The sequence below is a fragment of the Mauremys mutica genome, chromosome 19 (assembly GCF_020497125.1).
Source record: "Mauremys mutica isolate MM-2020 ecotype Southern chromosome 19, ASM2049712v1, whole genome shotgun sequence".
Classification (NCBI taxonomy): domain Eukaryota; kingdom Metazoa; phylum Chordata; order Testudines; family Geoemydidae; genus Mauremys; species Mauremys mutica.
Window position 1 is genome coordinate 15,630,119 of NC_059090.1, and position 15,302 is coordinate 15,645,420.

Sequence of the window (15,302 nt, forward strand, 5' to 3'; positions counted from 1 at the left end):
CCGGAGCCGCCTGCCGCCCTCCCGGCGACCGGCAGAGCGCCCCCCGCGGCATGCCGCCCCAAGCACGCGCTTGGCGTGCTGGGGCCTGGAGCCACCCCTGGTTATTTAGATTCAGACATGAAAGCATGCTTCCTTTTGCTGTTGCTTTTGAAACTTTCTGCTCCCCTCTCAACCTCCCCTTCCTAAAATGGGGTCTTTGCTTTGAACCAAGCTGGACCAAAAAGTCATCGCTGGCTATCTGAACTCAGAATTCAAACCTCTGGAGAAGAGTGCACTAGCTCACAAAACTTTGCACTTGAGGTTAATAAATAAATATAATAATAAATAATAATAATAATAATAATACCCACTCAAGCCCTTAGAATCAGAGAGAAGGACATGATGACTTGCAGAAGTGTAAAAGCCAACACTATTATATTTGTAGATTTCTGAACTTAGAGTACATAACCCTGATGACTGTAACTAAACCTGATTTGCAGATCTACAGGACCTCACTGGACTGCCATACACTTAGAATCTACAACCTTGAGGCAATTTTAGCTTTGTAGTTTGCCCCTTTAATTTTGCCTGTTGCTATGGTAGCAGCAACTGATTGCAATCACTACTGTTTATGTTGAAAGCTAAGTCGCATCAGTACAGGTTTTGGAAACTGAACAAAAAAAATGGGAGTTAAGCGCACACTACATTCATTGTTTTTCATAATCCTGATCATCAAGATTCATCAAAATCCTTTGTTCCTGAAGTAAACGATTTTGAAAATCATTTAAACTATAGAGTTTTCAGAGGATTATTTGGTTTCCACACACTTTCAATCACAGCTTTTCATAGAATGGGACAATACATATGTCTGTTGAACTGAATTCTTGATAATTATGAAAGCTGTGGAAACAATTGCTATGAAGTACCTATTCTATTCTAATTTTTTTACACCACATTAATCACCGCAGTATCTGAGAGACTAGACATAAGGCTAAGGTACCAAATCTGTAAAGGGGAATACAATACTTTCTCCCACACTTCTGTTCAGATACTATTAACTCTTTGAGAAGAGTCGTATGTGTAAAGGAACCTCTACTCACAACTAGAGTGCCTCTTTCTGGCTTCATCAGGGCATAAGCTCTGCCACCCTGATGTCCTGGTCTCACTTTTCCCTGGCCCAGCATCTCATTCTGCAGCCCCCCTTCTGCTCATTGGAAGTGGATGCGCCTTGTCTTCATGGCTTAGCTCTCCAAGCAAGTCACAACAGTCCTCCCCTTCCGGGGTACTATCAAAGTCTTCCACACCATCCCATACAGTCCTTAAATCCACTGCCCTGTCTGCACCTCTCCCTCAGCAACCAGCCCTTTAAATTGCCCCTGAGCCCTGGGGCTCCCAACCACCTCTGCAGCTGATCGCTCTGGGGTGACTTAAAGGGCCCAGGGAATTTAAAGGCCTTGCCTCTTCCAGTTGCAACCACGCACCCTGCTCAGGACTCCGGCGTTCCGGTAAGTCCTTTAAGTTACTTTCACCCCTGCCTCATTGAGATCATTTATAGTAGAGAGCACTGACGTATGAGGTCTGTCATGCTCCGATAATGGACAGTGGGATGCATAAAGGCAAGACGTTGAAATAACCCGTTTTACAGTCTGCAGTTGGAACTGATCCAAACGTAGACCAAACCCAAATAAATCTTTTTTTTTTAAGATCAAAATTCAAGATCTTTTGTTCATCTCTTGTCTTTGCATTTCTTATTTTCTACTGGGACAGGACATGAGCACTGAAATCCTGCAATAAATCAGGATCTCTTAAGGTGGAGTTTTCAGCAGTGCTGAGCATTGGCCAAACTGCTCCCATTAAAAAGTCAATGAAAGTTTTAGCACTGGCTTCTGTGGGAGAAGAGTTAGGCCAACAGTACCAGCATCTTTGAAAATTTCCACCATTTAAAACTGTTATTGTTGTTATCATTATTAGTGATTATTCTTATTTGTTAATTACCGATGCTGTGGGAGGTAGTTTGTAAATTCAGTAACTTCCACCCCAGTCGGAACCAGAAAGCACCAGAAATACTTCAAGTCAGTCTGTTCGCATGAGAGTTGCAGCCTTTATTTCAGACCAAAGAAATTAAATTAAGCTTCGAATCAATCTGAGCCTTCAAAACTTTGGAAATTCTCCCGTCACAGTGGATTAGGATTCACTCCTCTGGATCTTACATTAAGGGTAAAACTCTTTCACGTCCATACAACAGCCTGCCCTTTATTAAAAAATAAATAAATAAAAATCTACGGTTATTGTCCCATTCACTGTAGCATTGCTATCCTAAAACGTAGGCGCTGGTTGTTCCCTGCAAGCTGGCTGCTTTATGCAGCTCATATATAAGGAGAATCCATAGGTGGCATAGAGCAAGCATAGCAACTCTATGCTTCCATGTTCTTGGCCCCCAATATAGGAAGCATATCTATATAGGGAAAAGACGGCACTGCCAGACCACACTGGGTTATGGGCCCTGTGGAGAATTGGTGCAAACAGTTTTTTTGGGAGGTGAGGAGAGGGAAAGCAGTTTCGGTGATAGCAAAGTGTTTGGCAAATTCAGGTTGGTTTCATCAATTTATTTCAGTCAACTTCTCTCCACCCCATCCATGTTAAGCCCCTCCATTAAAAAAAACCAAAACAAAAACTCCAAGAAAATAAAAATATTTTGTTTGGGTTTTTTTCTCCAATTCAAAATGACTTCATTTCAATATTTCCCTTTTTTAAAAAATAAATAAATAAAATGTTTAAAATGTTCAGAACAAGACAGTTCATTCGACCTACAATGATTTTTTTGACTTTTTATTCATTGAATATTTCATAATGCTTCATTTTTGGTTTGACCCAAATGAATTTTTTCCTCCAGTTTTTCAGAATTGCCAACAAACTGAAAAAAATCTGTCATTCACATAACTCCCCACCCCATCTAATTCACAGGTTGGCCAGAACAGAGAACATATCCTGTAATGATTTGAAGTATTATTGTAAAACTTATTTCCCACATGGGTCACCTCCAATAACCTGCTCTTCCTTCATGCACAGATTTTCCATGGCCTTCACTTGGAGACAAAGATCACAATGATGGGAGTTGAGGTCCTCTGTGAGCATTGGAGGAGAGAATTTTGCCTTCAGCACTGAGACTCATGTACTGTAAGGTGCTTCTTTTCTTACGGAGAGTTGAATCCAGAATGTCTAAATAGCAGGCCAGTAAGGCAATTTGCTGTTTAAATGACCCAATGCACATTGGGCATATTGAAGAAAAAACCATTTCCTAGTGACTACATCTCATTAAAAAAGCAATTTTCTAATCAATTACAATGCAATTTAGCTGCTAACTGTTTAATTATATAAAAAAAGCTATTTTGTTCTGTTCCTATATTTATGAGCCATGCTTTAAAATCTCATCTTCAGAGTGGCTGTTTGGAGCAATATGACTGGTCTATTGGTGCAATCACATTGAAGTTAAATTTTTCAATTCAATATATTATATTACTCCAAGAAAATATTGTTTGTACCGAGGCATTTGAAGTGGGATAGATTCACTGATTTCTACAAGAGCTTAAATCATTATCATTACTGTCACGCACTATGAAAAGTGTATTTTTATGTAGGTTTATTAGAGGAACATTATTTCTATAATTTTTTTTCAATCCCATACAAGAATTAATCTCCTGGAAACATCTTTGGAAAAAGGAGCATGCATACTTGTGACAAGGAGACTCCTGTCTCCAAAGAGATTGGAACACAGAAAAGGCTAAAATGCAGGGATGATTTATAAGAGCTCAGAAGCTAGTGTTTGACTGTAACTGCCTGTCTAAAGGATGAGTAGCATCATGGACAATGCACTGAATTCTCAGGGAAGAAAAAAAAACACAACCCCAAAAGACGTTAAGGACTAGTGATGCCAGCTCTTGCCATTTTTAATCAAGAATATTGTGATGGTTGGTGTTTTTCCCTCAAAGTCCCAGCTCCTGGAGTCATGTGATTATACAAGACTCACTTTTTTTTTTTTTTACAAAAATAAAGCTATGTTTCTAACCCTCATGGTAGCAGATGACAGCTTGAAAATGTGACCCCTACAGCTTCCAACATTAGAAGGCAAATAAAAAAAGAATATCAAATCTATTATTTTTAAAAAAATCATGATTTTTAAGCCAGTCTCCTGACTGGGGGGATGGAGGGGGTCTGAGTCATAATTATTGAGCAACTGGGGTTATACTGAGATTTTTTTTCCTTTTAAGAAAAGCTTTGCTCCCATTTAGGTAGCTAAACAAGGGCCAGTTTTTCCATAAGGGCTCAGCACCAGGCAGCTCCCACTATGACACTTAGGGCCAGATTTTCAAACATCCAACATGCATCTGACACGCTGAGCGCTTTTGAAAATTTGGCCACTTATTCATGTGCCTAAATAGCTCTTGAGTTCTTGGAAAAGCTGGCCCCAATTGTGATGATTATAGAGCTTAGCATCTACAATTTTGCCCTTGCCCATTTCCCCCAAATCATCCAGTGACTCCCCACAACCTGGTATCAGTTCTCTCCCCTGAACTCCTTAATTCCCTGCCCCTTCCTTTCTTATTGCAGTTGTCCCAGTTTTTCCCCTTTGAAAATCTGGTCACTTCAATTTATTCAGTGACAATTATACCCATTTTACAGATAGGGAAAAGAGAAGAACCGAGAGGTTAAGTGTCTTATGCAAGGTCACATGACAAACCAGTGGCAATTGGCCCCCCCTGCTCTAACTATTAGTCAAAACTCCGTCCAAGAAGTCAACAGAATCATAGAAGTGTAGGGCTGGAAGGGACCTCAGTAGTTCACCTAGTACAGTCCCCTGCACTCAAAGCAACACTAAATAATAACTAGACCATTCCTGACAGGTGTTTGTCTCACCTGTTTTTAAAAATCTGCTATGATGGCAATTCCACAACCACCCTAGGCAATTTGTTCCAATGCTTAACCACCCTGACAGTTAGGAAGTTTTTCCTAATGTCCAGCCAAAACCTCCCTTGCTTCAATTTAAGCCCATTGCTTCTTGTTTTATCTTCAGAGGTTTACAAGAACAAAGTTTCTCCCTCCTCTTTGTAACAACCTTTTACGTACTTGAAAACTGTTATCATGTCTCCCCTCAGTCTTTTCTTTTCCAGACAAACCAATCCAATTTTTGCAATCTTCCCCCACGTCATGTTTTCTAGACCTTAATCATTTTTGTTGCTCTTCTCTGGACTTTCTCCAATTTGTCCACGTCCTTCCTGAAATGTGGTGCCCAGAACTAGATACAATACTCCACTGAGGCCTAATCAGCACAGAGTAAAGCAAGACATGAGAGGTAATTCTGCTCATGAAACTCCTGCTAATACATCCCAGAATTATGTTTGCATTTTTTGCAACAGTGTTACATCGTTGATTCATATTTAGCTTGTGATCCACTATGACCCCCAGATCCCTTTCTGCAGTACTCCTTCCTGGGAAATGACTGACTATTTTGTATGAGTGCAACTGACCATTCCTTCCTAAGTGAAGTACTTTGCATTTGTCATATTAAATTTCACTCTATTTACTTCAGACCATTTCTCTGGTATATCCAAATCATTCTGAATTTTAATCCTATCCTCCAAAGTACTGGCTACTCTTCCCAGCTTGGCATCCTCTGCAAACTTTATAAGTGATCTCTCTATGCCCTTATCTAAATCATTTATGAAAATATTGAACAGAACTGGACCCAGGACCATTCCCTGCGGGACCTGACTCTATGGGCCCTCACAGCTTGACTGTAAGCCACTGATCACTACTCTCTGTGAGCAGTTTTCCAAGTAGTTATGCACTCATCTTATAGCAGCTCCAATCTTTAAATGAGCAGCAAGGTTCTGTGACTCAACTGTGGGTAAGGCAGCAAAGACAACACCCCATTTCCCACAGGATGTGACAATCATTGAGTGACCCCTGGCACAACCCTCACTAAATCCCTGAGATGGGGCCGCTTACCTTTCTCCTCTTGCTGCTTTGCTTATGACTATATCACGTACCACTTCTGCCTTGGCTGGCTGGCTGGCTATTGCTTTGCTTCTTTCCTCTTCCTCAGTGACTCTCCACCTCCACATTCCCCCTCCTAACACGCCACTGAGCATAGCAGCTGAGAGTGAGTGACATTAAACATGGTGGATGGTGCTTCATGCTGAGAGGAGGGGCCAGACCCAGCTCTGCACTCTGTCTCATTACTTACTAGTAGGGAAATGAGACCATGAAGCCCTACCCTCTGATCCTGCTAGCACAAACCTCACTAATTGTCACAGAAATGCTCTCCATTGAGGATTAACACGACTCCATTATATTCACCACTGAGACAAGTCTTTGTGGTAAATGAAATACCCTGGTTTCAGCTCCCTTTTAAATAGCAATTTTGCTGCTCTGTAAATAGTTTCCAGCACTCGGCTTTTTGAGAGTCCAGGAGATGTCCCTGACCTTTTGCAGGAAGCCTTTGTGATTGCACTAGCAAACCTACTTTCAAGCCTTTATTGGGCATTTTCCCATTGTTTTGCATTCAAGGAACTAGAGATGGAAAAGACCCATCACATCACTGACTCTCTTCTTTCACAGGTGCAGAACACAACCCACTGGGATAAGAGTTTAAGTGGAAAGTTGTTTGATATAATATGGTAAATTGAAGTTCACAGCCGGTTCTCAAAAAGAGTCAAGTGGTCACTTGGTGAAAAATCATGTGTCAAAATTTGTTCTTTGACGTATAGGGCCCTCACTTTAGTATCTGAATACATGAGCCCCAATTCTGTGTTTTCCCAAACCTGAACAGGGTGGATGTGGTGGGGGGTAATTTAAGATCCTTTGTATTCCCTGTTTTGAGGTGCCTGACCAGCTGCTGAGAACTTGCAGCAAATGGCTTGGGGGCTGCTCTAACTTACACTCTGCTTCACCATGGATGATAGATAGAGAATAGCTGTAGCCTAATAGGCAATGCCCCAAGATCCTTCCTACAGCAGGTGTTTGGAGTAGGGATGGCATAGAACTACTCTGGCAGTTTTCTGAAGGCAGGGGAGTTTTCTTCTGCAGGGGATGTTCCGCAGGCTCAGATTCCACTTCTTACTGGCTACTACTTGAGCAGTGTAAATGGACTGCAATGCAACAGAGAATTGGTCCTGTTATCTTCTTAACTCTGTCATTACATGTAGGCCTGGAAAATTAGGTGCTAAAGAGACATGGCTAGTTAGAGTTAAAGCAAGAGAAGATGATTTAACCCTTCCCTTTTGCCCCTGAAATTAGCAAACATCAATAATGACTCTTAGCTCATCTGACAAAAGAACTTGCAAGTTCTCCATGACATCTTAGCAGCCACAGAGTATACTCCTCTTCTGGGGGAATCAGTAATCTAAACATGCCCATCCTAGTTACAGCAACATTTCAGAATACAGGGAGCCTCTGAACCATATCCAGGACCATCCAATTATCTCTTATTGGAGCCTGTGCTGTGCTTTCCCTTTAAATGCTTGGCTCTTGGTTTGAATATGTTCAATGTTGCAGCTTCTCTTGCTGTGTCTGATTGTCTGCACATTAATTATCCTCTGTCTTTGATTATATTGTGCCTTCAAAGTGTAAAGAACTGCTGCGGTGAGCTGATGGTTCAATGTTTCCACTTTCTTCTAATAATGACTGTGTATGTTTTATCTGAGAATCTCAAAACTCATTACCTATATTATTTAATTAATGCCTTTTTATTGCTCATTTTATTCAGTGTGGATTTTGCCATTCACTCCAACAGGAAGACTTTGGGGCCCTTATATTTAGCATCACCCTGCTGAGGGAGATAAACGTATACAGTTTGTGGATGTTATCAAGCTGGGAGTTGTTGCAAGTGCCTTGGAGGATGGGATTAAAATTCAAAATGGTCTGGACAAACTGGAGAAATGGTCTGAAGTGACTAGGATGAAATTCAATAAGGACAAATGCAAAGTACTCCACTAAGGAAGGAACAATCAGTTGCACACATACAAAATGGGAAATGACTGCCTAGGAAGGAGTGCTGCAGAAAGGGATCGGGGGGGTCTTAGTGGATCATAAGCTGAATATGAATCACCAATGTAACACTGTTGCAAAAAAAGCAAACATCCTTCTGGGATGTATTAGTAGGAGTGTTGTAAACAAGACATGAGAAGTAATTCTTCTGCTCTACTCCATGCTGATTAGGCCTCAGCTGGAGTATTGTGTCCAGTTACAGGCACCACATTTCAATTAAGATGTAGACAAATTGGAGAAAGTCCAGAGAAGACTAACAAAAATGATTACAGGTCTAGAAAACATGATGTATGGGGGAAGATTGAAAAAAAATTGGTTTGTTTAACCTGGAGAAGAGAAGAGTGAGAGGGGATGTGACAACAGTTTTCAAGTACATTTGTTGTTACAAAGAGAAGTGAGAAAATTTTTTCTTGTTAACCTCTGAGGAAAAAACAAATAGCAATGGGCTTAAATTATAGCAAGGGAGGTTTAGGTTGGATAATAGGAAAAACTTCTTAATTGTCAGGATAGTTAAACACTGGAATAAATTGCATAGGGAGGTTGTGGAATCTCCACCATTGGTGATTTTTAGTAATTTAGACAAGCACCTGTCAGGGATAGTCTAGCTAATACTTAGTCCTGCCATGAGTGCAGAGGACTGGACTAGGTGACCTCTCAAGGTCCCTTCCAGTCCTATGATTCTTCTGTCTGTTCCACATAAAAGCAAAGTGGGGCCTGGGAAGGTTAAATGACTTGACCCAGGTCACACACTGCATCAGTGGCAGAGTTGGGAGCAGAACTTAGGAGTCCAGACTTCCAGTCCCCTGCTCTAATGATTGGATATACTGTGTCACTTTGTCTTTTGTGAAGGAATTGACTTATTCAGTGGCTTTTCCATAAGTTCTTCCAGTGCCCTGTGAATTCTTGACCTCAGAAAATTTTGCAGCTCTGTAAGTGCATGAAATGAACCCAGTCTTTCCTGAGTATAAAGGAAAATTGCTCAGTTACACCTCTAGCAGCTCAACCTCAATAGAAGGATTATTCTGTCTGTGGTAGGTCACCAGTTTCCATTCTCTCCTATATCCGCACAAAAACAAAGCCCCACATTTTAGGATTTTAGCACCTCTGACATTCCTGCCTCAGGCTTCTAAAGCTAGGCACTAGAATTGGTTACAATTTTTTTACTAATTTTTTTTTCCGTTGAAAAATGCCATTTTGTCAATCAAAATGTTTCATGAAAACATTTCAATGAAAAGTTGAAGTTTTCCATGTAAAACATTGAACAAATTTAGTTTGTCAAATACTTTCAGTGGAAATAAAATTGGATATTTTTGACCAACTCTATTAGGCATCTAAAAACAGAAGCATCCAAATGTAGAGGCTGCTATGAAAACATTGGCCTGGTATGATCATTCTACCAGTGCTTCATGTCTGATCATTCTTAAAAATAACCTCATCTGCTCTTTTAAAAAAGGTATTATAGATTTAATGGGATTTTCAAAAACCTCTTACTGGGTTAGGAGCACAAATCAGTTTCTAACTCATTTAGGCACTTTTGAAAATGCCACCATTAACACGGCCAACAAATGCAGTGTTTGTACTATATAGCTGGTTTTGCTCTTTTTGTGTGTGTGTGTGGTTATTGTAGTTTCCAGTGCGTCTACATTTGGAGAAAACTGTTTGTTTATGAGCACAGCAGTATAATATATATAATTATTTATTGATTTATCTTGGATGATTAATGGCTCCACTTTAACAGGCCTGTTTTATTGCCATGCATAAACAATATTAAGGTAATTAACATGATTCGATTTCTTCGTGAATAAGGTGAAGCTTGAAACATCCATGCATGCTGTAATATTGTCCCACGGATGGCATGCAAGAAAAATGTCACTCATTACATACTAGTTACCTGAGAAACAGCACACCTATTGCAATTTTATGAGTTGGTTTTAAAAGAGACAGATGCACTTGCCTTTTACAGGAGAGTTTTCTCAGCCAGTTTCATAATAAAATAAACTACTGTAGTTTGCTGACGGAAAGAATGTCTTTGGCTCTGTTATTGCTAGCACTGTTGCTCATGTTTGAATTTCAGCAAGTGACTTATTCCATCAGCTTGAGCATGACCAGTCATATGTTTAAAGTTAAGTAAGTATGCAAATGCTTGCAGGATCAAGGCCTTAGTAATCAAAGCATCTTGCCTAACATATCTAGACTGAAAGGAGTCAGTTCCATGTGCCATCCCAGTCACTTCAATAGGAGTACACCCATTTTTAAGGCAGGACAGAATTTTGGACTGCAGGTTCAAATCCTGGCCAGGCTGATTCGCCCAGATCCTCAGTGGTACTTAGGTGCCTTACACCCACTGAAATCAAAGTTAGTTAAAATCAATGGACGTTAAGTACTTAAATATCTTTGAGGATCTGGGTCACTGAGCCTCTCCTCCTTCTAATATGGCTAAATTGAGCAGTGTGGCTATTTAGGGCCAGATTGTAACTGGCCCTTGAATGTTTGTGAAAAGGAAGAGAGGGCATGAGAAGTTAGGTACAGTTGCAACCCTTGCACTACCTCAAGTGAACGAACAGAGTCTTCCTACTACCCACTGGGGCAAGATTCACTTCAGTGCTCCTCCCTGCCACACACTGACTAGCTGCTGAGAGGGAACTTATGCCCAGATTTTCAGAGGTGCATGAATAGCATCATAAAGCCCTGATGGGTAATAGGCTTTTATGTGCTAAAAGAAACCTTTCGAGGAGGCTTTCATTAACTAACAATATCATTCTGCGCAACATGGTATTCGAGACCAAGGCAGAGAAGATCTTCAGTGGATACTATATTTGAGTAACTGAAAAATGGAACATTTACTATAACAGGCGCTCAGCAAAGTTCTGCAAACTAAGAATCAGCCACAGGGATGCCACTTATAATCATTCAAGGGACTTATAATTCAACCGTTGAAATTTGCTCCAGGAAAAACTTCATAAACAAGTTCTCAAGCTTGGAAACATTCCCTCTCTTTTTTTCACCAAGTTTTCAGACATCGGCCCAAGCAAGTCCCCTGACTCAGCAGAAATAGATCCTAGGTCATCTCACTCTCCAGCCAGTGCCCAATCTACTGGCCCAGACTGCCTTTTTAGAGTACATCAGCTAGGAATAACATTTATCCTAAATAGTAATAACTGCATAGTGTAACTGCTTCAAATGTGTAAAATACATCCCTTGCCCCCAGATAGCTAAGGGACAGATCCTGCCACTAGAATTGCATGTGCACAGGGGTCCATCTGCATGGAGTTCCTTGTAGGATTAAGGCCTCAGGGCTTGTCTACACATGGAACGATTCCTGAATAACCTGAAGAAGAGCTCTGTGTAGCTCGAAAGCTTGTCTCTCTCAGCAACTGAAGTTGGTCCAATAAAAGATATTATCTCACCCACCTTGTCTCTTTAATATCCAGGGAACGACCTGGCTACACAACACTGCATACCACTGGGGAAGGTATTCTGGTCTTTCACAAGAAGCAGAGAATCCTACACATTCAGAGAGAGATAGTGTGTGTGTGTGTGTGGGGGGGGGAACATGCATGATGTACTGGGTGACTCAGAGAAGTACTAAGGGCTACAGACCATTTCCTTTCTAAATTATGAGTTCAATCCCAGCCCAGGTGAAACACAACGGAAAGGCATGCTATCTGATAGCTAGTCAATGCCCTGTCTGAAATGAGTTAGAGGTCTCAGTCCCAATGGACAGCTGTCCTTATCACAGAAATCCAAAATCGTAAATATCACCCTTGCTAGAAATCTCAATAGCACAGCTAGAGATTAAATGGGTGTGGTGGACACAGTACGAGTGCCAAGAAGTGGTGCCTCCACATCAGGCTGTCGATTATCACTGGGCAGTCTGTGGGCTGCTCTAACAGTCTGGTGGCTAAATAGAGAACTTTGGAGCTGATTTCTCAGTGTAAATGTGGGTAGGTCTGTTGACTTCAACAAAGCGATGCCAATTTACACCAGCTCGAAAGCTGTCAGTCCCGGCTATTTCACAAAGCAATGACATTGTTGAAAAACATAAAACAGTGAGTGGCAAACTTAACCTAGATAGCCTGTGACTTATTTCCTAGGGGACAGATGGATTTAATTTGTACTGTATCCTCCTTTTGTGGAGAGTGACATTTTGACACAAAACACTAGGTTATCTCTAAACACAGATGTAAAAAAAAAAATTAAAATCCCATAACAGCACATTGTTTTTTCACAAGGGTGAAAATTTAAATTCTTCCCATAACCAGAGTTGACATGATTTGAGCAGCGTCGTTTATTCACCATTCATTGCAGTTTAGTTTGACTACTGAGAGGTGCTATTTGGAAAATACCAGGGTGTAATTATAAAGCTTTATGGCTTCATCGTGCTTTGTAAAGACAGACTTGGGAATCAATCAGCACAGCGGGGATGCGGCATATAGAACACTCAAGGTATCATTCCAGCTTAGGGTCGCAACAGGAAAGCAGCCTATTAGACCAGCAGGGAAGCAATACTTGACAAATAAGCATCTCTAGAGCATCTTCCAGATGTGAACATCTTCAAGCCCAGAACTCTATTGCCATAGTGTTCCAGAGAGACAGCCTTTTCTACCCTGAAGGAGAATAGTGTCATAGGGAGGCAGCCTATTATCCCAGCAGGAAGCAATAAAGGGTTTGAAGGAGCTTTCAGGATGCAGCAGCCTGTTGGCCCAGTGGGGATACAGTGTTTACCAGATAGCAGCCTATTAGCCTGGCATGAGAATAGGGTTTTAAAAGAGGAACAGCGTTTCAAGGAGGTAACCTGACCTGTCGGTCTGACCGGGAACAAGCTCCTTCACAATTCAAAAAGGTGCTTGCTGTAACAAGGGCCTGAGATGCAAGTGTGCAGGGGAGACACAGATTTTTGGCTAGCTGTTAGCATAGTCCTTTTCATGCTCCTCCTGGAATGTACGGTTGATCTCTGATGACTCTGGGCTAGCCTCATGGAGGATTTCACCCTCTCCTGTTCCTCTGCAGTGCTGCTTGCTTCTTTGAAAATCTGAACATACAGCACCCTATTGAGGGACTCAGTGAGTTCTGTGTCATGCTGGTATTTCAGCCACAGACAAATGGGGTATCCCTGGCCCAGTGACTCTTACTTTGCACCTTACTGAAGAAGAGGGGCATATAATAGTCTATATATAAAACCACCCCAGAAAATAGATGGTGAGTCCCTTTGAGGTCCCAGTCACACAATCAGAACCACTAGGCTATGGCTGAGATTTTCCCATTAAAATGTGGGGGGGACATTTGGCTAAATCTTCTAGTTGGCTTTGAGATTCTCTGTATATGACAATGTTGTGTGTAATTGCACTATTTATTCCAGCTATTAGACTGATGCACAGGGAATGCTTTACTGCCCTAGGGTTTGTCTACACTTAAAATGCCGCTGCAGCAGCAGAATTCTACTGTCAACCTAGCACTGTCTGCATTGAGGCATAGATTGGCTTAACTAAGGGGTGTGATTTTTTTTTCCACACCCATGAATGGTATAGTTAGGTCAATTTACGTTTTAGGATTAGCCCGGGCCTTATAAATAGTGAGTTTGTCATTGGCGTTGTGGATTCTGTGACTTCCAACTTTTTTTCTGTTTAGGAAATTCATGAGCTCATTTTTCTGCGACAAACTCTGCCCTGACTACAACCGTCCCTTATAGTGAAGCTGAAGGGTGCAAAACCTCTTGTGCTGTATGACTGTCTTTTTGTTCCATGCTTGCGCTAGGTGCAGTCCAATAGGGTCCCAGTCCATGTCTGGGGCTGTTAGATGCTTCGATAATACAAATACTCAATAATAGTGATTCTCCCAGACTCTGTTGTAAATGATGTTTGATTGCAGCACACCATGATATGTATGTGCAGGCTATCTAATGCTCCCCATACTCCACCAGATTAATTAATGCAGTAAATGGGTGAGATTTGAGGTATTGGTTTTGTAAAAGTGCCTTTAAGATGTGGATATTTCAGAGACAGCCTCTCTGAGATCAGATGAAACACTTATCCTCACAGTCACAAGTTCTGTTTGTCTGGGGCTATTTCTAAGTGGGCTTTGGAACTTCTTTCACATCCTTTCACACAGCCCGAGTTTCTTGACTTTCAAGACATGCGGCACAGCGTGTGTTCCTTCAGATTTTTTCTTATGCATTGGGCTGAGTTGTAGACATCAGTCTTATTCTCTTTTCAGTGGGAATGGTGGGTCAGTTATTTTTATTATATAGGGGGAGGAATTTATGTGCCAATTATTAATGCCCTTGTGGCCTGATTCTGTTTCCATTAAAGTTGTTGTGTATTTGGTTGTCATGGTTTTTGTTGCTATGGCAACTGAGTTAGATTATTATGGGTTAGCTCAACCGGTTTCAACCGGCTGAGTGAGCTCTCTGTATATCTGTAAATAAAATGGAGGTTTTGGTTAGCTGCCTGCTCTCTGGCCTCAAGTGATTGCTTCCTACACCGGCTGCCCCAAGGATATAACAAAAGTGAATTGCAAAACTCCCATCGAGTGCATTAATTCAGGATCGGGCCCTTAAAAGACTGGCTCGACAAAATAAAGGAATATGAGCTTCTCCCCCAAGTGTTATAAGGGAGACACCAAAGTGTTAATTCATTATTTATGGGTATCCGAAGGGACTTTGCTTACAGCTGCTTACCATTCCAACCATTTGCAAGAGGCAGGCTTGCTGTGCAGAAGGGACATGGGCCTGGAAGAGGCTAACCTCATTAATATTTGGTGACTGTACATCAGGACAGCATCTCCAACACCAAAGCACGTCGTGAATTTGAAACTGATACCTGTGGGCATGCACGGAGCCTTGTCTGTATTAATAACTACATAATGCACCATAACAGATTGGCATTAATAAGGGCAGATCAAGGATATATCTTGGGAGATAGTCTGTTATGCTATTAGATGCCAATAATAAAATGTTGTGCTCCCTCATTGCACTATGTAAATGTATTCTGCTCCTGACAATTAAATAGCATCTTTCCCTTCTAAAACTGCCTTTTACACATGCCAGTAAACGTTATTTATCATTACACTGAAAATATGCTCTGTGAAGAGACTTCCGTGTTTCAGATACTGGCTGCAACATTGGTAGGCATCATTGCAAAAAGAAAGCTGTTTGGGGACTGGATAGCTCAGCGGACTGAAAAAAGACAGCTGGGCAAGACAGTATGGTCTCATGGATCAGCCTCTGGATTGTGAGTTGATAGTTTTGAGTTCTAGTCCTTACACTGCCACTCCTGCTG

General features: G+C 41.3%; 1 protein-coding gene across 1 annotated transcript in view; it reads right to left on the reverse strand.

The window, feature by feature from the left end:
• The window catches only part of PIMREG (PICALM interacting mitotic regulator), an 80,385-nt gene extending 74,227 nt beyond the window's left edge, over positions 1-6,158 (reverse strand). Inside the window, exon 1 of the mRNA XM_044994157.1 lies at positions 5,986-6,158. The gene's annotated coding sequence lies outside the window, so the exon portion shown is untranslated. The remainder of the gene's footprint in view (positions 1-5,985) is intronic.
• Positions 6,159-15,302: the final 9,144 nt, after the last annotated feature.